At 43.5% G+C, this 22,021-nt stretch overlaps 1 pseudogene across 1 annotated transcript in view; it reads right to left on the bottom strand.

The window, feature by feature from the left end:
• Positions 1 to 673: 673 nt before the first annotated feature.
• The window catches only part of LOC306788926 (neuropilin-1a-like), a 59,340-nt pseudogene continuing 37,992 nt past the window's right edge, over positions 674 to 22,021 (bottom strand). Inside the window, exons 7-18 of the transcript XR_013773187.1 lie at positions 20,406 to 20,561; positions 19,351 to 19,495; positions 16,414 to 16,589; positions 16,005 to 16,160; positions 13,057 to 13,201; positions 10,047 to 10,232; positions 8,985 to 9,029; positions 4,669 to 4,806; positions 2,803 to 3,110; positions 1,886 to 1,982; positions 1,751 to 1,795; positions 674 to 948 (exon numbers count right to left, since the gene is read on the bottom strand). The product of XR_013773187.1 is annotated as a neuropilin-1a-like (transcript). The remainder of the gene's footprint in view (positions 949 to 1,750; positions 1,796 to 1,885; positions 1,983 to 2,802; positions 3,111 to 4,668; positions 4,807 to 8,984; positions 9,030 to 10,046; positions 10,233 to 13,056; positions 13,202 to 16,004; positions 16,161 to 16,413; positions 16,590 to 19,350; positions 19,496 to 20,405; positions 20,562 to 22,021) is intronic.

Here is a 22,021-nt window from a genome sequence, read left to right as displayed (position 1 = left end):
AAAGGCACTGTTGGAACTAGACACAGGTCAACGGGTCACGATGGTGCCCGCCTCCACACACACACACACACACACACACACACACACACACACACACACACACACACACACACACACACACACACACTTCATGTATACACATTAACATGAGTGTGATGCACACATACGACAGCTTGACTGAATGACACATCCACACCTTAAATGCAGATGTATATGAAAGTGACACATGTACAAACACGGTCACGCGGCCAGTTAAAGAGCCAGAAATCAGAATAAAAAAATAAAACTAACAAAAATAAACAAAAAAAAAGATAATCTTTCCATTAAAGTACACACACTTTCATCTGAATTGGTCTCAACACCAGCATGTGATTACATGAACTCAACAAAGTACGCCGAAAAAACAAATAGAATCCTAAAGTTTTCTTCTTTTTTGTTGTTTTTCTGTCCGCTGTACAGATTCTTTATACACAGTGCCCCCTACAGGTCAGTCCCCTCCACTGCCGCTCCTGAGAACAAAACAAATGACATTGGCTCACTTTCAGCCCACCCTGCCGTCCCATCGGTGGTTCCTCCCACTTGATTGGTTGCATCACGTGTCCGCGGGGAGCATTCGCAGCTCCGTCTCTCTTCCTCCCCCCTCCCTCCCCCCCCGCCCCCCCCCCCCCCACCCTCACGCCTCGGAGTAGTTAGTCTGTCCGTTCATCTTGTCCTTCTTTAGCTTCACGCCATCCACCAGCTCAAAGTTATAGTTTTCCAGGGCGGATAAGTTCCTGTCCGTCATGCTGCCCTGCGAGCAGGCGCAGTACAGGACGACGCCGCAGATGGCGCCCAGGAAGACGCCCAGCGCGGACATGGCGATGATGGTGATGAGGATGGGGTCCAGGGTCTTCAGCATGTTGCCCGGGCCCCCGAGCTCGCTGGTCTCCTGAGAGAGGGAGTCCATCGCTGCAAGACAGAAAATCATGCTCCATTCAAATCACTTTGAGATTCCAGGCTTCAAGGTTCTGGATCATAAAGGACAAAAAGGCAACATTTTCCAGACATGACCAAACCTTTCCTTCCACTACATCCCTGTTTCTTTATTGGTTTGGGTTCGGTTTCCCAGAAGTATAACTTGTGAATGTTGTGGTTTCCTTTTAGCTGCAGACTCATGTGTTACCACCAGAGAACAGGCTTCAACACAGACGACACAACTGCTTCCATTGGACTGTCTGTCGGTCTCAGGTCAAGTTAAAATTACTCGTGATTCATATAGAATCAGGAGTCAGGAGTAATGTTAAAGGGACAGTTCACCCACGAATCAAAAACACGTATACTTCCTCTCGCCTGTAGCGCTGTTCATCCATCTGGACTGCTTTGGTGTGAGTTGCTTGGCAGATATCTGCAGCAGAGATGTCTCCAATATAATGAGACTGTATGAGACTCGGCTTGTGGTTTTGGAAAAACTCAACAGCAAAGTCTCTTTCCAGAAATCACAACACGGTTACTTTAATGGAGGAACTATGTCTGTGGATTTTCGATACAATTTCTGGAAAGAGACTTCACTGTTGAGTTTTTCAAATGTATTTTTTTTTTTGGCGCTTTGAGCACCACAAGCTGAGTGCCGTACAGTTCCATGATACTGAACAGAAGTCAGACATCTCCAAGGGCAATATCTCCAGAACCAGGTAACTCACATCAAAACAATCTGGACTGATGAATAGCACGACAGGCGAGAGGGAAAATATGTACGTTTGATCTGACTTACGCTGGATGAAGATCTCAGTTGGCGGAGACGTAGGAGCTTCTGGATCTGGAGGAAGAAAACAGGCGTTCATTCGATTCAATTAAAACAGGAAAGTCAAACAAAACAAAGAATATCCCATTATCAGACAATACGCACCCTTGCAGTCCTCAGCGTTGAGTCCATCTATGATCTGGATGTTGTCCACGGCTGTGTGACCGGCACTGCGTCTGTCTGCGACGCCTTCCACGACCACCTACACATCACGAGGCACAGACACTCAGTGAAGCAGGAGGCACTCTGATAGCTGCGATGCTACAAGCTCAATTACTTTCAGTGATAAAATCAAATCCCTGATGAAATGACAAGAAGTTGGTTTTACATCAGTTTTCATCCCTTTGGGATGTGACCCGACGAGGGGTTGCAAGATAAATCTGAGGGGTAATAACATAAATCCAATGGCTATAAGGAAATGTATTTTTGAGACATACACTTTTCTTTATTTCTTGTTTTGAACAGATAAACAGTATAAACATGAAACCAACAAATTAGAGAGATCTCTGCCTCGTGTTTTCTGTCATGTCGCTACTGTCTTCTCCAATAAAAGCACAAAAACCTTCTAAAAATATTTTAAAAACTGGAAGAAAATACTTCTTCTTAAAAGGACTACAAGCCAAACAGTCTGGGAACTTCTGTTTGACTGATCAATCTAAACAGTTTTGCTGATTCACCGAAAAATATCGTATTCAGGCTTTTTGTCTGACATCAAGTATGGACTGCTGAAATAAAGCTTCACGCCCCCCCCCCCGCCCCCCCCCCCCCAAAAAAGGTCTATCACAGCCAGGGCACATTAGAGTTTCCTGTGTTTTGGTTGCAACTCTTTTTCTTTTTTTTAAATCATAATTTTCTTGTCTTTGCTGCTTTTTTCTTTAATAAACATTAAAGCTCTGCAGATGTTGTTTTGAAAAACAGTCCAAAGAGTGAAGGAAGGATCTAGAAATAACAATAACCTTTGAAGTCTCAAACAATAAGCTGGAAATAATCCCCTCTAAGAATGCTTTACAGTCTCGTGTTACCTGATATGAGACACTGGAGTGCGGCAGTCGGACTCGTCCCTCCCTCCACCGGCTGCCCTGGTGCCCGCTGACCATCCACAGGATCTGGCCCCCCTCGGCCTCCTTCCTCTGCTTGATGTGCAGCGCCCCCGCGTGTTCACCGAACATGTGGTACCAGAAGGACATGCAGAGGTCTGCGTCCGGCGAAGTGATGGGCAGGCTGGCCAAGCTCGCCACCTTCTCCTCCTCCTCGCTGCCGCCGTCCTCGCCCGTCTTGCTCGGCGCGTCCGGGTCCCCCAGCTGCATGTAGATGAAGTTCCCCGGTCCGCCTGCAGGGGGCAACAACAGACAAGGTAAGAGGCGGCTGTGTGGCTGCGTGCAAGGGCCCCTCACTGCAGGCATGTTGACTCTATTGCACCATAAATTCAAATTAAGACCTCAAAGAATGAAGACGCAGTCGGCAATAAAGATTTCCGTACATTTTGAATGAAAACAGGAGATTATATGATTGATATCAAGCAATGAAAGCTTTCCAAAAACCCTCAAGGGTTCATTATGCATCCACTTTTATTGCATTCAATTAAATGTAAATACCTCTAGTGTTTCTCTGTCTTTTCATGAACAGAAAATGTCAGCGTAATTGTTCCGTATCGAGCTTCACACTCCCATCAAATTCAAGGATGTTACAGCGCCCAAAAACAAAGGACTCGATATCAGCGCGCTTCAGGACACGATGCGACTTGACAACACAAAGGGCTCATTTGTTTCACTTGTGATCTGGTTCAAGTCAAGAAATCAAGGTTGAAGTCATTTCTTTTCTTTTTCGACGCGGCTGCCGTCCGCGAAAAAACCATCCATCACTGGAGGTTCGAATGGAGGGAAGGTCAGACAGCTGAGGCGCACGGATGAATCTGAGCGCCGGGTTCTTTAATAAGTCCCAATTTTCAAGGCCATCCATTCATTTTAAAAACTGTTTGTATTCAGTGCCGACTACACGGCGTATTCACACACAGGTAAGAATCGACTCTCAGGTGGTAAAGGTGCCGTTTAGGTCGTTATTGATTCAACATTTGAGTTCTGATTTCACCATCGTTTTTCTGTTAAATTCAGATTTTCTTGGTGCCTCTTTGTAACTCTGTTATGGCTGCATATCGTGACCAAGACACTCAAAAAAGACTTTTCATCTTCTAGTTAATCTAATTCTAGTGAAATGAAGAAAAAGTTATCGCTTGTTCAATGTCGTGCACTAAGTTCAGTTCAATGTATTCATCCATAAGAAACACTGAATATAGTGCCCCCATTCCAATCAACCAATGCTGAATCCCAAAACACAAAATAAATCAATAAAAACATGAAACTACGGTATATTGTTAAAAAGAACCATCCAAACTTGAAAGGGATGTCTAATTATTGACCGAGGATGTCCTCGATTTAGATCTCAGTTCATCCTGTCGAACATCATTTCTAAACAATACTGCTTTCCTTCATTTGCACGCTGCGACTGTCTCCCTCTGAATGAATGTCGCCTGCTGTAGTGTTTATGTCTGGAGAAGCTCCCGTCAGTACGGACCCACTTATGGATTTATCTGCCTCCGAGCGGCTCCAGGCCGAGCAGAACAACACAACTTTGTGACGTTTTCACAAACTCTTTGTCATCCAGAGCAGGAACGAGGTTACGTGTGCAACGGGAATTTCTAAGTACATCGTGGGCATCTTTTCCTCATTTGTTGTGAATTCCCAGCAGCACAGCGTGTTAGTTAAAGCTTACGGTGGTTAAAACTCTGTCAGAGCGGCTTTCAACAGCTGCATAGTAACACGGAGCGCTCCCCCAGAGCGCCTGTCGAGCGGTGCCGGTCCAAACACAAAGGCGAGCGCTCATCTTCTCACCCGTGTGGTCGAGGGTCGGCCCCCGGTGGACGGCAGGAGCCCCGTTGCTCTGGATGAGCCACTCGGCCCCCGTCCCGGTCTCGCTGGCCCAGCCGCAGAACGACGAGAAGTCAAAGTTGCAGGCGAACCAAACGTACGCTGCAACGAGAGGAAAGAGCAGATGGAGGTGAGTTTGTACATGGAGGAGGTGTTCACGTTAAAAGATGTTTCCTGGTTTTGTTTCGTGAGCTGAAGCCAGACGGCTTCTAGCAAGTCGTCACTGTTTGGTAAATACCGCACGTCCACAAAATGTCAACTTTTTCCCTGTTGTTTGGTCTTTATAAGAGCAGAAAAGTGGAAAAATCGCCTCCACAAGATGCCAGAGTCAAAGTCTTTCAGTTGCTTTTTCTTTGAAAACTCGTAATTCAGCTTAAAATGACACGACATGATAAAAGCCTCACAAAGATAGAACCTACATATATTTTGCCCTATTTATTTATTTGTTCTGTCGATTAACTGATTGATGAAGTGACTAATCGTTTAAACACTCATTTTACTCCGCTTCTTTTCATCCCGTAGCAAGAAGCTCAACCATAAAGACAAACTCTGAGTATGTGGAGTTAATTCACGAGAACACGATCCCTCACTGGCTTCCCGAGTTCTTTCATACATATCAGGGCTGAGGCATCGAGCAGAGTTACAAAGGCTTTAAACAACAACAACAACAACAACCAGAGAGGAGTGAGTATCCTTGAACTGGAATCAGGCGCCACGCACTTTGATCAGTTGTGAAAGTACCGGTAGTTTTATTTCTAGCCGACACGGTCGAGGCCTCGCTGTGCTTGACTGGTGGGTGTTGCTGCGTCTGAAACCGTCTTTCTGAACTCAGAATCAAAGGGAACTGTCAGCCCGATGATCAAGCTCAGCGATTGGCCGGCTGTGTGGAGGTGAGAATGAATGCAGGGTTTGCAAATCAATATGAAACTCTCACACAACCCGTGCAGTAGAATCCACATCTCATTTATCCAGTCGTATTACGGATCTTCATTGAAATACGACTATTTAAAACCAGATGCATGCGTTTGGGAAGTAGTAAACATTAGGGGTGGGGTGAAAAATTGACACAGCATAGTATCGCGATATTTTGCGGGGCGATATTATATCGATACACGGACGCCAAGTTTTCTGGTGAGGTCAGCAGAGGTGCCGGGTGTGTGTGCGTGATTGGTAGGAAGTTGGTCGAAACAAAGATGGAGACATCAGAGAAAGAACTCAGATAAAACATGTTGACACAGTTTTCATTTGGGGACATAATTTGAAGTTGAAAAAAGTAATAAATAACAATATATGTTCTCACAATACTCAGAATATCGCAGTATCGTGAAAGTAGCGTGATATAATCGCAGTATCGTGATGATAGCGAAGTATCGTGATAATATCGAAGTATCGTGATAATAGCGAAGTATCGTGATAATATCGAAGTATCATGATAATATCGAAGTATCGTGATAATACCGCAACATCGTGATAATATCGCAGCACCGTGATAATATCAAAGTACCGTGATAACATCGAAGTATCGTGATAATATCGAAGTAGCGTGATAACATTGAAGTATCGTGATAATATCGAAGTACCGTGATAATATCCCACGATCGCGATAATATCGAAGTATCGCGATAATATCGCAGTATCGTGATAACAGCGAAGTATCATCATAATACCGAAGTATCGTGATAATATCGAAGTATCGTGATAATATCGCAACAGCGTGATAATATCGCAGTACCGTGACAATATCAAAGTATCGTGATAACATCGCAGTATCGTGATAACATCGCACGATCGCGATAATATCGAAGTATCGTGATAATATCGCAGTATCGCGATAATAGCGAAGTATCATGATAATAGCGAAGTATCGTGATAATATCGCAGTATCGTGATAATATCGCATTATCGCGATAATATCGAAGTATCGCGATAATATCGCAGCATTGTGATAATAGCGAAGTATCGTGATAATAGCGAAGTATCGTGATATTATCGAAGTATCGTGATATTATCGAAGTATCGTGATAATAGCGAAGTATCGTGATAATAGCGAAGTATCGTGATAATAGCGAAGTATCGTGATATTATCGAAGTATCGTGATAATATCGTATCGCGAGATCTCTGGCGATTCCCACCCCCAGTAAACACGCTGGATTAAAGAGACTTGGCTCATACTGCTGACGTAATGTGAGAGTTTGCAAACAGATGTTTTCATAAAATGATGCTGTTGTTAAACGTGGCCTCCCATTAACTTCCATTCATCAAGACTTCATTGTTTTTTGAGTCTCCGTTCACCGTGCGACAAAAACAACGTTTTCTTCAAGAACTTCAGGCAAGTAACTGATATGCGAAGGATCATGTTGTGGGTGAGGTATGCCTTCAAATGCTGCGATGTCACAACCAATTCTCTCTTTTCCAACCACTTTCCAAGAAAACACTCCTGCACCCCCTCTGAAGTGAATCCAGGCTAAAAGCTGTGATCGTGTGCGGTGTTCCACCACGAAATTGGCTCCAGTTTAGTGCAGACAGCCCGAGGAAGAAAGTCTTGTAACATCAATATCAGAAAGCTGTTCCTGCTTTATATTGTACACGCACTATGAACTGTATCGCTTGTGGAAAACATATCAAAAGCAAAAAGGGGGCCTTGTGCAGAGAGACAGTTGTAACTGTATACGTCGTGCGGCACTTCCCCCCAAAAAAACCAGGGCTGATAGAAAACAGCGGCAACAACGTACAGATGTTTGGGATCAGGACATCAAGAGAGAGGAATGGAGGGATCTTCCACGGAGAGCATCCGAATGGATGCAGACATCTCTGGACGCTGGACATGTTGTGTTCCGAGAGGCTAATAGGATGCAGAGATGACCGTGGAGCCGGTAGTCCCCTCCCCCCTGCAACCTCAAGCTGTCTTCACGCGATGTTTCGTCTCGGCTAATTGAGACCCAAGAGGCCTTCATTCTCTCTCTGTCTCCACTCCTCTCTTTTACCTCCACTCTCCTGTTCCTCTTCCTGCCCTTTTTGTCTCATTTTATATTCATTCCTCTCGCCGTCTCTCCGTTACTATCTTTCTGCCTTTCAGCCGGCTCATCCCTCTCCTCACTGGTTGGCAGTTTCCTCCAAATGAACAGAATTTGGGTGCCTTCACGAGGGATAATAAGCTGGTGATGAGTGCAGACTTTGAACGCAGCCTCATCGACATTCATGTCCCTCAATGCACCAACACCGGCAACTGGTCAAACAACGTGATGGCGATTATATTTTAATAGGTGGCTTTTTGAAACACGTGTTAAAAGGTTTTCAAACCGTTACTCCCAGTTTTCCACAAAGTACGGAGTCAGACCAAAGAAATTATTTTTCATTTTGTCGACTAATCGATTACTTGATTTAGTCGACAGTAAAACCGAGTTTCTCACGCAACAGCGCCTCTTTAAATCTTGTGTTTGACAGAGATGTGTTCGTAAGTTTCTTGGGAATAAGTCATTCAGCACGAAAAAAAGCATAAAAAAAGACTCATCGACTAAAGAATCCTTAGTCGACGAAAGAAACCTTCGTAAGACTGAAGAAACATTCGTCGACTAAGACCAAAACGAGCGATTAGTCGATTAATCGACTGAGAGCGGGAGCAGCAGTTCAGTCTCACGTGGATTCTGCCGTTACATTTCACACGATACTGCGATGTAGAACATGATGTAAATAAAATAACCCTCATGTCTCAGATAACATCTGTCTGTTGACAAAGTGGAATTGCTTTGACTGCAAAAACAAGACGTCTGTTGTTTTGTTTCTCTCTCTTCACTTCTTCGTCTCAGTAAAATGTTTTATTTCTCTTTTCTGATTCTCTCCTTTCTCAACCCCCCCCCCCCCCCCAAACATGATCAGAAACAGCGCAGGTGCATTTCAGAGCGAATCCATCAGCATTTCTCGCTGCAGTCCAGTCGTGTGTCAGGGCCGAGCTTCACCGGGCGGGAAAAACAAAAGTCTCATTTGTGAACTGAGGCGATGAAAAAGCCATTTGCGCTCACGAAAGCCGGTTTCATTGTTCTCTGTGACTCGATACTCTTCGGTGACATTGAATGATGGGACCATCGGCTGACTCAATGTGCCGATCTGGCAACCCAGAACCCCGGCACATGGGTTTTTGTAAAATGGTTCGCCTGGACTTTAAAGTTACGATTTAGAGAAGAGAAGACAGGATGAAAGGAAGAGGAAAGAAGAGGAGGCGTAAATGGAACATGAGGGGAGAACAGCAAACGTGGAAGCAGATTGCGGCGGACATCCTCACCTGGTATGAAGTCCATGATGGGGCCGGCCGCTGTGGTGCCTCCTGCTGTAAACAGATGGGAGAGTCAGGGTGGGGTCAGAGGTCAGGTGGTTTGGTCCCACCCACACAGATGCCAACACATGAACTCACACTAGACGAGCGACAGCGAGCTTTCATGTCGGGTTTGCTGTGCACTTCAGAAGATATTCAAAGAGAGAATCTGATTTGATCACATTCGACAGAAAAGAGAAAATAAAGAAGACTCTTCATCGTGAACGGGGCTGTTTGATTTTTAATGTTGCAAGTTAAAAACAGGAAAAAGAAAAACACATTTTGGTCAAAACCTTTAGTGAGAAGGAAGATGAGGGAGAATTTATTCATGGTCTCAGTCCAACGAGTTTAACTTCTGTCAAAGCCGACAAGAAACACCATCGCAGACATGAAAGAGACGAGTGTTTGGTGTCGTATCGCTTCTTAAAACAGACTCTGGAAGCAGATTTACACAAAAGATTCTCATGCAGAAGGCACAGTTTCTAGAACACATTATCAACATACATATAATGCGTTAAAATTGGCTTATAGCGCCGTCGAATTGTAGTTACAGGCACTCATGATGAATTGCTTCAGGTAAAGTGAAAAAATATCATTAAATCTATTCAAGAACACACAAAGCAGTAACATTTAAATAAAGTATAACACATAATAATGCATCATAACAGTGATTATAATGTGTAACAATGATGGGAATTATTATACACTATGATCAACGAGTAAACAGCAATTATGAGATGTGATACTTAACCATTTAAGTCATTGTAAAAGTCTTTCTAGTGTGTTATGATTGTTGTTATGAAGCATCATGAATGTTGATATAATGAGTGCCTGTAACTTTATTCACAAGCAGATTATTATTCATACTAGCGTCATATAAAATGTTACCAAACCGTGTTCTTTTTAAAAATGCGTTTCACATTTAGCATGTTTACTTTTTTTTTATAGTATTGCCTCTAAAGCTCCTTGTAAGTTTGTTCGTTTCTTTGATAAACTGAAACCAGCAGCGTAGCCATCGGAAGCTGCGTTTACCCGTCACTGGGTAGTAGTCGTCGGGAGCCCCGGTCTCGCCGCCGCAGTCCTGTTGTCCTCCCTCGCAGTCCGCGACCGGGGTCGTGGTCCCGGGGACGGTGGTCGGCGCCGTGGTGGTCGCTCCAAACGTGGTCATGGGAAGCGTAGAGGCGATGGGCGTGGTGGGAGGAGCCGTGGTTGTGATGTCTGGATGGATAGACGGATAAGAAACTTTGCATTTAACAACATTAAAACCAACTCGCATGTTCATCTGTTATGAAGCAGATGTACCCGCTGGTTTGCAGTGTGTGTAGTAGAGCGAGGCTTTACATGTTGCATCAGAACAAGACTCACGAAATCAAAGTCTCACAGTCTGCTTTTAGGCATTTTGGGTCTGTTTGTGGTCGTTTTCTATCTATTTTGCGTCCCTTTGCAGTTGTTTCGTATCCATTTTTGGTCATTTTGTGTGCCTCTGTAATCGTTTGTATCTGTTATTGGTCAATTTGCGTTCATTTGTGGTAAGTTTTGCATTTATTGTCAGTCATTTTGTGTGCCTCTGTAATCGTTTTATCCATTTTTGGTCATTTAGCATCCTTTTACAGTCATATTTTTTGCATCTATTTTTGGTCATTTTGTGTCTCTTTGTTGTCAATTTGTATCTATTTTGTGTCTCTGTGTCGTCGTTTTGCATCTTGTTTAAGTCGTTTTGCGTGGCTTTGCAGCACCTTTGAGTCGTTTGTCGCTGTAATGTCATTATTTAGTTTTTTTTGTGTCTATTTTTTGTCCTTTTGTGTTTGTTTTTCAGCAACAATTTTAAAGTGACTTGAGTTTTTTGTAGAAACAGGAAGAGGCTTTTTTTGGGTGCAATATGGCTCTTTGATGAATCAACAGAAACCCTTTTTAGAAGAAGTTGTTCAATAAATTCAAATTAACTGCTGGTTAAGGGATCTTATGTTTAGCGGACAGGGGATCCAGGTGTAAACAGTCAATCATGTGAATGGGAGTGAACAGCATGTACAGCATGTGAACACACGCACACGCACGCACACGCACGCACACGCACACACACACACACACGCACACGCACACACACACACACACTCTTTCTATCCTTTAACTCAGTGTGCAAAATACACGGTCAGCCACTTCATCCAGGCGTCCATACAACAATACAACACAATTAAACAGCATTTAAGGCTTTTCTGAAATCATTTTTTCATGTTCAATTTGTATCTAAATTTGTTTGTTTAATGAGTCTTTATGGACTCTTTCTTATGTTTTTCTTTTTGGACAACTGAGTTTTTTTCAGGGGTTCTTATGAGTTAATTATAGAGAATCTCAGACCTCCTGAGATTCGTCTCCTTTTCTCCTCTCATCTTCTCCTCTCTCCTGCTCTTCTTCCATCCTCCACTTCTCTCCTCTCTCACACAAACACGCTGTTCTCTCATCGCCCGCTCTGCAACCTCGCCCGCTCTGGCTGATCCTTATCGTTCCTCCTGCAGAGCAACCAGATACTCCGACTCCACCAGAGAGCCTCCCTCCTCCCTTCATCTGTTCCTCCCTCACCTACTGCGGGAGGTCGAGCCCTCGCACGCACGCACGCACGCACGCACGCACGCACGCACACACACACACACACACACACACACACACACACACACACACACACACACACACACACACACACACACACACACACACACACACACACACACACACACACACACACACACACACACAGCATCCAGCTCTGACCACTGCTGCAGTAGAGATAGTAGCCTGCCATGGCATGCGTCAGCCTTTCATGCCCCCACTCTCCTCCTCTCTCTCTCTCTCTCTCTCTCTCTCTCTCTCTCTCTCTCTCTCGCTCTCTCTCTCTCATAACACCAAACACTGCAGATAAGCAGCCCGTAGTGTAAGCAGTTCACTGTTTAATGACCGACTGGTTAACACAAAACATCTGGAAATGCTGTTTGTGTGTTGAAAATGTTCCTTCTGACGGTGCAGAGTGTTTCCCGGAAAAAGCTCGTCTGGCTACTCGAGCCTTAAGGGCGATACGCACTGGTCCGTGCAGCGACGCATCGTTCGACTGCTGTAGTGCACAATGTCACAGTGCAGACAGAAGAAGAAGTTACAGTAGGAGGAGCTGAGATGTGGTGAAACTGCTTTTCTGGAGCATGAATGGGCTTTGATTTTGGGGAAATACAATAGTGGGTAAACGTGTATCAACCCGTGATGATGGGTACGTGATGCTCGTTCTCTTGTCATTTTGACGAACTGCCGGTTCAATCACCAGACACAATGTCCGGATTTGCAAAGTGCGAGTTAAGATTTGGACATTTCCAAAGGTTCCAAAGGTATTTCAGAGTGAGGATGCTGAAACTAACCTACAGATTTACTCATTGAGCACCTTTGTGAAAGCTGAGCTGAGCGAGCAACTGCTGCCAGAGCCAGAAACCACAGGAGTGTTCTGCTTTCATACAACCCTCCATGTGATATCGCCTCGCCTCGCCTTGGGGGGATGACAGTCACCTTTTCCAGAGTCACTTGATCCAGTTTATATTTGCTCTTTTTGCTTTCGTGTTCGTGTGCGATGTTGGTGACATGTAAAGGTTTTAGACACATAAAGTAGGACTGTGTACTAGTTCATCAGGCCAATAAGAAAGTGTCTTTAAACATGCATTCTCTCTAGTGACCACCAGGGGGCGACTCCTCTGGTTGTATAGAAGTCTATGAGAAAATGACTCTACTTCTCTCTTGATTTATTACCTCAGTAAACATTGTAAACATGAGTTTATGTCTCAATCTCTAGTTTCAAGTCTTCTTCAATACAGCATGATGTTCATTTAGTACATTATGGTCCATTTAGAGTCACACAGACCATAAAGCAGGGGATGCATTAGGGCGGGGCTACACGGTGATTGACAGGTCACAGATGTGTTGTTTTGGTCGCCTGAAAATATCTTAATCTTTGAAACGCATCTTTACATCGAGTCAACAGGACAACCTCTTGATTATTACTGGAACTCACCGTCCAGCTCGCAGCCCAGCAGCTCCAGGCGGAGGCCCAGGCCCTCGGCGGTGGCTCTCTCCGGGTAGATCCTGACGAAGCGGGTCAGGAGGGGACCCATCGACCTCAGCTCCGGGGTGTCGTGATTCTGATTCCCGAGGAATATCTGAAGGCAGAAGACAAGAGAGAGACGTGTCAGGACCTGAAATGTAATCAGAAGTATCAGAAGAAAATGTGTTCTGCAAATGTCATCAAAGAACAAAGTTCAAAGACCTTCTAGTGTGAGTAAGAAGGACTTTCAAGACCAGTTTTGCTAATTAAAAGAATGTGAAACTGCTAGAATAGTTCTTCTATCAGAAGAGAGACCAGCTCTACAGTGTGAGTGTAGGCTGTGTTTCTTTTAAATTGATTTTCTCTCAACAGGTAAATGCCACGTTGGTAAATCCCGGACAAATCTGACTGCTCTTTCCTGCTATTGTTGAAACTCTGCAGCACAGTTAAAAGCCGACAACTAAACAAACAACAACATACTCTGTCCTGATGCAAGTCGGCTTCTGATCAAACATCAGCCAGTTTGGTAAACACAAAAGCTGAATGGAAGGAAAAACAAAGACAAAAGCCAGGAAATCAGAACCAGAACTCAGAAACCAGAACCAGAGTGAGATCCGCCTCGTGAGTCCAACGTGGAAGCAGCACAGATGCAAATGGTTTCCGTCACACTGGGAGCCGAGAGGTGGGACACAAAACACCCAAAGGAATAGTCTGCCTGTCTGAAGTGCTGAAGTTTCCTTTTCGCCTCATGCATTACCGCTGCAGTGGGGCATTATGGGTAGCAGGGATGTCTGTCGCCAACTCTTTACCAAATACACTATTTGCATTCTTTATTGGTGCATGTGTACTGTTCTGTTTTGTAATGCTCCTTTGAACACGTCAGCTTTATTTGTTGTTTTATTCTATTTTTAGAGCAGTTCAATATTCATGCTGATATGCATCAATCAAACAGTGATGTTGGAGTGTTGCTGGTTGTTTAATATGTTGGAGTGATCATTGATCCAAGCCGTAGACGAGCTCCAACCGTGAGTCACGTAAAATCGTAACCATCATAATTTTTGCCGACAAGGCTGGTTGAGTAACATAAATAATGAAACCAACTTAAGTTCACTTCCAAAAGAACCTGGATACATCAGCGTGAGCTGGTTTATGAAACTACAGGACAATTACAATCCTGGATTCAGGTCATCACTGCTTCCCTCAACATCCATCAGGATCCTCTTTCTAGGTTTGGTGCTTATGCTCAGGTTAAGATGACCACCAGGCTCCTCCGCTGTATATGTTCACTCATACTTATGCACGAGCATATGTGTCGCGTACAGTGTTGTCCGTGTGCGAGCCGAGACGTGTATCCACTCGTGTACCGGCCAGGGCCTCACTGAGCCTTCCTGCCTCGTCTTTTTTTTTGAAAATAAAAAGACTCAGGAAACAGCAGAGAGGATTAGCGAGAGGACGGCGGAGCATCTCGAGCTCCGTCTGCGGTAAATCAGCGGGAGTCTGACGGTCGAGCCCGTCCTCCTCCCGGCCATCTGGAACGCATATCGAGGAGGATGTCGCACCGCCGGCCGAGGAGAGGAAGCAATGACACGAATTTCCTCTTGAGGATCAAAAATCAAAGGCGCGTCAATCGCCAAGAGGAGGTTAGAAAACCGAGACTGTGACTTGTGGGATCATCATCCACAGAAATCTTCCTCCGTTTATTCTGAACAAACTGAACAACCTTAAGTTGATTGTGTATGTGTATATATATGTATTTTGGATCCAAAGGGAGGGAAAATGGCTTCAGATGAACAGAAGAACTCATGAGAGTTTTCTTCATAGAGTCGTGGTACTTGATGATACATAGTGTTGTCTATTTCTGTCTTCACTACAACAATCCCTGCGCTTTAAGTACGTTATTGTAACCTGTTACTTCTTATTCTAGTTGTTTACACCTCTTATTATTATTTATTTGTTTGACTTCATCTCTACTTATTTCTGTTTTGTTGCTGTTGCAACACCTGAATCTCTGGGGATCAATAAAGCCTCATCTTATCATATTCTATCTTATACCTTTGATTGATTTTCTGTATTCTTCTCCACGCGAACACACGGCAGAGATGATTGGACATTTCTAGCCCCGAGTCGTGTGGCTGCATACAGCGCCAACAACCTCTCACGATATTACCTGAGGTGGAGGTGAAACGCGGAGCCAGTGAAGCACAATAGTTGTGAATAATTAAACGGAATTAATGTTTCATCGGCTCCGCTCTTGTCTCATTTGGATTCATAGCAGTTAGAGAGATTTTAGGGAGTAAATCCCATTAATTCAGTTGAATCAGGTGTTATTTTACATATCTATGGACTTTTGTGGTGTTATCAAGTCAAACAATATTACATTCAGGAAGGTAGTTGATAAAGAAATCATTAACACAAATACAATAATTTTAACACCCACAGCCATCAACAATTTTAACTTCCACAATATGGAAGAATAAATGAATCAGCAAGCGAGCTGTTAAAATAATTGAATGCTGAGGTCTGGACCACAGACTCAATCCCACCCCCTTACCTCTTAAACCTTTACTTCTCATTCTCTAGTCAATATTTCCTTGTTGGGCCCCACATGTGGTGATATTTGCTGCGACGAGCAGACAGAGTTCACATGAATAGCCTGTCATTTGTTTGCCATTTCGTTCAAGCAGCGGCGTCGCGGCCGGGTCGAGCGGCTGTCTGATGGTTTCCGGCAATTACAAATTACAGCAAGAGGAGGTTCATTTGATGCCGGCAGACTTTCATCTGTCTTCATGTGTAATTTACTTTCTGTTCTCGAGGTCTGAATTCTACATCCTAGAAGAATGTTTAACTGACATCTGAAGATCTTTCTGTGAATGTTATTCCGTGAAACGCAGGTTGATGGATCGACGTGTCAGACAGACCTTGGGCTTGGTGGTGTTGTCCTCATTGATGGTGGTCCACTCCTCTCCGTCCAGGCTGTGTCCCACCTTGAACCTCTTCATAAAGACGTTCCTGTCGCGGTGTTTCCCTCCCTGGATCACCACGCCGCTCACCATCTTGTCCTGACCCAGATCCACCTGCCAGGGAGGACAAGGAAGGGTAAAAAAAAAAAAAAGGTTGGTTTGACTCACTGACAGACTTATTGATAAACGATTGCACCGTACACTGTTGTTCTCTTTTGGTTTAATAAATCATTTCTTGCAGAAAGAATGAAACAAAATCCCATCGCACCATAAAACAATACAAGGTACAGAGGGATTGAACCCGGAAAGTGGTTTGATTAATAAACCCCACACATTCAACTTTTAAAGTTCAGCATCAGAACCACACCTGCAGCCACTCGTTTCTGAAGGGCTGCTTGGTTTGCTGGCCGTTCCAGCCCGATCGCCCCGTCAACAAGCGGGCGTTTTCCGCCACCCAGCCTCGGTCGGCGTACGACGAGGCAACGATCTGAGCATCTGAGATCTGACCGGACACCATCCCCAGCATCCCTGAGCAGGGGTAGTCTGTCCAGAGGGAGAGAGAGAGGGAGAGAGAGAGGGAAACAGTGGTGGAAAGGATAAGAAACGTTTGAAAAGGGGTACAGTACGATAACAAACGTCCTGATCTTGTCGCTGCTGTAGTCAGCAGTTTTAGTTGATGCCCTCTGGGCGCTGCTGCAGTGTTTAAACTCAAGAGTGAAAACACCAGAGACACATTCACCGTCTCGGGGTGGAGTTAGTTTCAACAGGGAATGATTTGTGTGTATAAGCATATATAGAGGACTGCTTTCATCTCGCATTTCTTTTCAACGAAAGACTTTAGCTTGTTGTTTTACCGTCAGCTCTACTATTACGAGTATTAACCCTCTGAACGCCGAGCAGTTTCAGGACGTTTTTTTAAATCACATTTTACTCACTGTGGCCTCATTTTGCACAAACAGCACAATCATGGCTACTAGTAGGAAGAACTCAAACATGACTTGTGTGCAGAATAACAGTTTTAATGCCATAAATCATAAAAAAGAAAAGATTTACATTATGTTTCCAAGTGCCCACAAGAATGGGGGCTCCTCATGCTACACATATCGATCTGTTGAAGTGCTAAACATGTTAACATTTTTACAAGTTTTATAAAAGTCAATCATGGCACGGAGCGAAGAATTTAGTGTTTTGAACAGGATCTGGTTACCGCCAACGATTTATTTTTGGTAAAATGTTTAATGAGACATGCAGAACGAAATGATGAAATATTACTGTTTAAACCTTAGATTTGGTTGTTTTTCCAGACGGGAGTGTTCCTCACACATGATTTGTTTGAGGACCAACAGCGATTTGAAAATCAGACGATAAGGTCAGTTTTTACAGTTTCTGGCTCTGATAAACGGTGTATTTTTGGTGATTTTTCTGAAGAAAACACGCCTTTCAAACCTGTGGACGGGTTGTGGGGTTCAATAGTTTTTAATACTGATATAGCTATGCGCACCGGTGTGACCGCTCTATACTCAGACATCTCTGTTTACTAAAGGGGCAATGCTACATGGGACCTTCAGGCTACGAGACAATCCTTTGACCAACAGAGCCAGTCTGTTCAAGTGTTGGGAAATAAACTTGGATCATTACTGGATAACTGAGAGGTTTTAGCTGCGCTTTCCTTTTTCCTCGGAATAAGAAAACTGAATTAAACTCTTAAAATATGTGGACACAATGGTCCGGACACAGCGAGCCAAGTTAAATCCATTATCCACAACGAGCTGGATCTAATATCCGGACTCAAACAGTCGTGGTCTCAGTCAGATATTTGTGTTTGACAAATGCTTCCAGAGTTATATCAGCGGATTAACAACAGCTCCCGAGGACGTAAATTCCTCCGCAATGTGAATTCACAGCCCCACAGTACTGTCTGTGTGTTCCTGTTTGTCTGTGCTTATGATTATCTAATATCCTCCCAGGGATAGAAATAATGGGTTCAATGGGCAAACGGGAGCTTTTCTTTCCTGTATTTTATTACTTCTTGAAATTGCATGATTGTGATTAGGAGTTTAGTGTTGGATTAAATACAGAAATTGGATTAAATTTAAGTCAAAATGATGATAAAGCTCAAGGTTACGGGTTTTGGAGTGAATGACAGTTCAGTCTCATGTTGCGTACTTACACACCGCACACACACACACACACACACACACACACACACACGCTTTCCCAACTGTGTCATTATATCTCCTGAATCACCTGTCTAGCACTTTACAGCCTGTGAGTTAGAGTCTAATATCTACGTTATGAGCGCTCTCCTACTGAGAGTTGCTTGTAGCACATCAAGGACTGAGGTTTATATAATGTTAGGGGATGAGTAATGAGGCGGCATGATGTTCCTTCGCTCCTCAGTGATGAATAACGGTGTCCTTCTGTGGGAGTCTGCGCTCGCCTTGGAAGCGGTGATTATTTTAAATCAACAGAGAGCAGCAGGAGGTTCTCATGCTGCAGCCAAAAAGATGTTGGTTTGATTCACGATGTGTAAAAGTGAGAAAAAGCTCTTAACGGGAGAGCGTGCGGTCCGAAAAGAACAGATAAAACTTGTCAAGAAGTCTTCCTGACTGTCAATCATTTTGTTTTTTACACGAGGCGTGAACATTACTTCATCTTTTCCCTTCGTAAAGATACATTCAGTGTTCGTAAAAGACCCGTGTAATGTCTGTAAGACTGTTTCTCCTTGTAAAATTGTATGAAATGGATTTTACATTTGATAAAAGTTGGCGGACAAAGAAAAAGTTAATTGATTGTTAAGAAAGTTAAAATTCAGGACAAAAAAAGTAAAAATGAGTACTTTGCACTTCACGTATTGTTTAAATTTGAACATTACATTAAATAATATACATTTAGTCTTTATTGTTATAAATAAACCAAAGAGATAATTTTCAAATAGTGAGTATATTTATCATTTGTGTAACAATGAATCATGTACATGTTTTGTAATAACTTAGAAAATGGAAGTGGAAGAGGGAAATCAAATGAGTGTGTGTGTGTGTGTGTGTGTGTGTGTGTGTGTGTGTGTGTGTGTGTGTGTGTGTGTGTGTGTGTGTTGGATTAGATACGATTTAGATTATTAAACTTTAAGGATCCATGTGGGGACAGGGGGAAGGTAATTAAGAAAGGAAGTGCATGAAATATTCCAGTACTGACAGAAGTTATTTAAAAACATGAATCAATGCATCGAGAGTTCAAGCGTATACCTCGTATCATGTACTGCTACGTGTGAGTTTGTGTACTGGAGGTATTTTGCTCTCGCTACCTGACGTTCTGCAGCCGTAGATCTCAAAGCGCATGCAGATGCCTTGCTCCCAGGACATGGGGCGGACGCGGACGTATCGGGCCAGAGTCTGTTTGGGGAGAATACAACGAGCCTCGTCCGTCGGGTTGAGGTTCCCCTGGAAGATCTGAGGACAAGAGAAAAAGTACTACAGTTAGTACTTCTGTTACTTTGTTACTTCTTCTTCTCATGTTATCGCTGACGCTGCGGTTACTGCAACTGAAACTGGCACAACTGTGGATATCTACGACTATTACTACTAGCAATACTACTGCTTCTACCAGTGCTTTTACTGCAACTGAAATTACTACAAGTATTGTTAAATACAACTACTATCACCAGCACCACACTTTTAGTAACACTGCCACTAATACTACTATTGCAAATGAAGCAAACGCTAATACTGCTACACATAACATCATCACCTTCTCAGTACAACTGTACTACTACTGCTCATTATACTTCTAGTACAACTGCTACTACAGCAACTACCACCAAACCACCACTGACCCAAATCCATTATACTCGTGACCAAAGACACTTTACTTGAACCTTCATTTGAAATAACGTAGAAGCTGTTGTGCACTAAGAGAACAAAAGCAGTACATATATTGAAACGGGCTGTTCAACATGAGGCATCAGAGCCAAATTTAGCACCCTGGAAAACTCTTCATGCTCAATTTAACAGCACTCGACGTGATTTGTTTGACGCCAGCATATGTACTTGTACCACGTCAATATGTGCCTTCATGAGAAACTCTGGAAGCTATCCATTTATCTCTGCACCGATGTCACTGAGACCACTTTGAGACCAGCGTTCTGCCGAAAGAAATGCATTCTGATGTCGATGAGACTTTCAGCGAACTCGTTTTAGTCGAGGCTTGAATTAGGGATGCTGCCAAATGCTGTCAGCCTTGGAAAAACATTGATTCAGCCATCCTCATGTCCCCTTTGATTAGAATGCAGAGTCCTTCATTACTCATCATCATTAGATACACGAGGGTTGTTACAGCACGAGAAAAACGACTGGTCGTTACCTTCTGCTTTGAGCCCTCCTTCACGGTGACCCAGTCCTCTCCGTTGGAGCTCAGGTCCACTTTGTACGAGCGAACATAGTAGTGCTTCTTGGTCTCCTTTGAGATCGCTCCCTGCGTCCCGATGGCTGTGACGAATCGGAGGAATCCCAAGTCCACCTGGAAACACAGAAAGTACAAGACGCAGGTCAAAGGTCAGATTCAGACAGGATTAAAGGCAATGGTCCCCAGGATGTACGTCTATACTTCTAAACATTCTTTGACATATTTAGTCAGCTGTAACACCCGAACACAACATGTAAGAAATGAGAGTGCATGAAAAAGCAATGGATAAACAGTTAAAGTATATAGCTGAAAGTTATGTATAAATGGTTGAAATATATAGCTCGTGAAAAATGGAAATCTAGTTGGAGACAGTAAATGACGCTGCTTACAACAAGAAGTGTGAAGGATCACTTCAGAAAGGAAACGAGAGCCTGAAGATGCAAAAGTTTTGAATTTTCAAAGCCCGATTTAACCGCAGTCTGTTCAAGCATAATTGTATTTGTTCTAGATTGCAACTGCATCAAATAACACATTCTGGAGTTTCTCTTTGACATTACAAACTAAATATAACATGAACGTTTTAATGTACCGACCAAGAGCCACAGCATCAGATACAACACCGCCTTGCACCTTGTTTCACGTGACACATATGGGAAACAAGAGGCTCAGACGTTGTTAATTATGCCGTGATCTCTCCATAAGCAGACAGTGAAAATCAGAGCAGGACGCTGGAGACACAGGTAGCACCATTTAAGACGACAGCCTCTCTACCACAAAACGAAGACCTTTACAGGAACATCATGCAGTCAGTGTTCTCCTCTACACTGGATTTAGTGTTAGTGTGATGAGTACTCTCCCTAATCATTGCCTTTTAAAATACCCACTTGAGGTGAGATGCTGACAGCTGAAACACCTTTTAAAGTCCTCTCTCTGGCGTTATATTTCTCCATTATGGCTTCGATGTGAACAGCGGAATTGTTTTCCGATTTAAAACTTCCAGTAGAAAAGACAGGAAATTGTATGAAAGGTGAACACTTCTCATAAATATTTCTGAGGTGATTCTCTTTGTGCTACTTATTGACATCTTACTATCAACAAGACAATCTCTTTTCACCAGAAATAGATGGAGCGTGACATGTGATTTAGGTCATGTGTTTAATTAGAGCCTGTTGAGTCAATGATACGCTGAGGTTTGAGCCTCGGGCTGCCGATCCACAAGAATGTCCAGAAGAGTCTGTTTGTGAGTGTGTGGGAACCAGCTCAGGATCAATTTTACGGTTGTCCACCCACATCACTAATGACTAGTGTGTGACCTGTGGTGTGTGTGTGATTTTGAGAGAGTAAATAAGGACGAAATATATAACAACTAGACTGAAAAACCCAACAAACGTAGTTTTAGTTTAGGTTTTCCATTCAATTTGAGTAAATAAGCACGTTTTAGCAAGAATTAAAATAGTAGAAGTATCATTTTAATCTTGGTCCAGCGTAGCTTAGCCTAGCTTAGCACAAAGACTGCAAGCAGGGGGAAACTGCTAGCTTAGCTCTGTCAAAAGTTAGCTTAGCTCTGTCAAACG

Source organism: Melanostigma gelatinosum (genome assembly GCF_949748355.1).
Source record: "Melanostigma gelatinosum genome assembly, chromosome: 15".
Lineage (NCBI taxonomy): Eukaryota > Metazoa > Chordata > Actinopteri > Perciformes > Zoarcidae > Melanostigma > Melanostigma gelatinosum.
The sequence above is the reverse complement of the archived record's forward strand: the minus strand, read 5'-3'. Positions and strand labels throughout refer to the sequence as shown.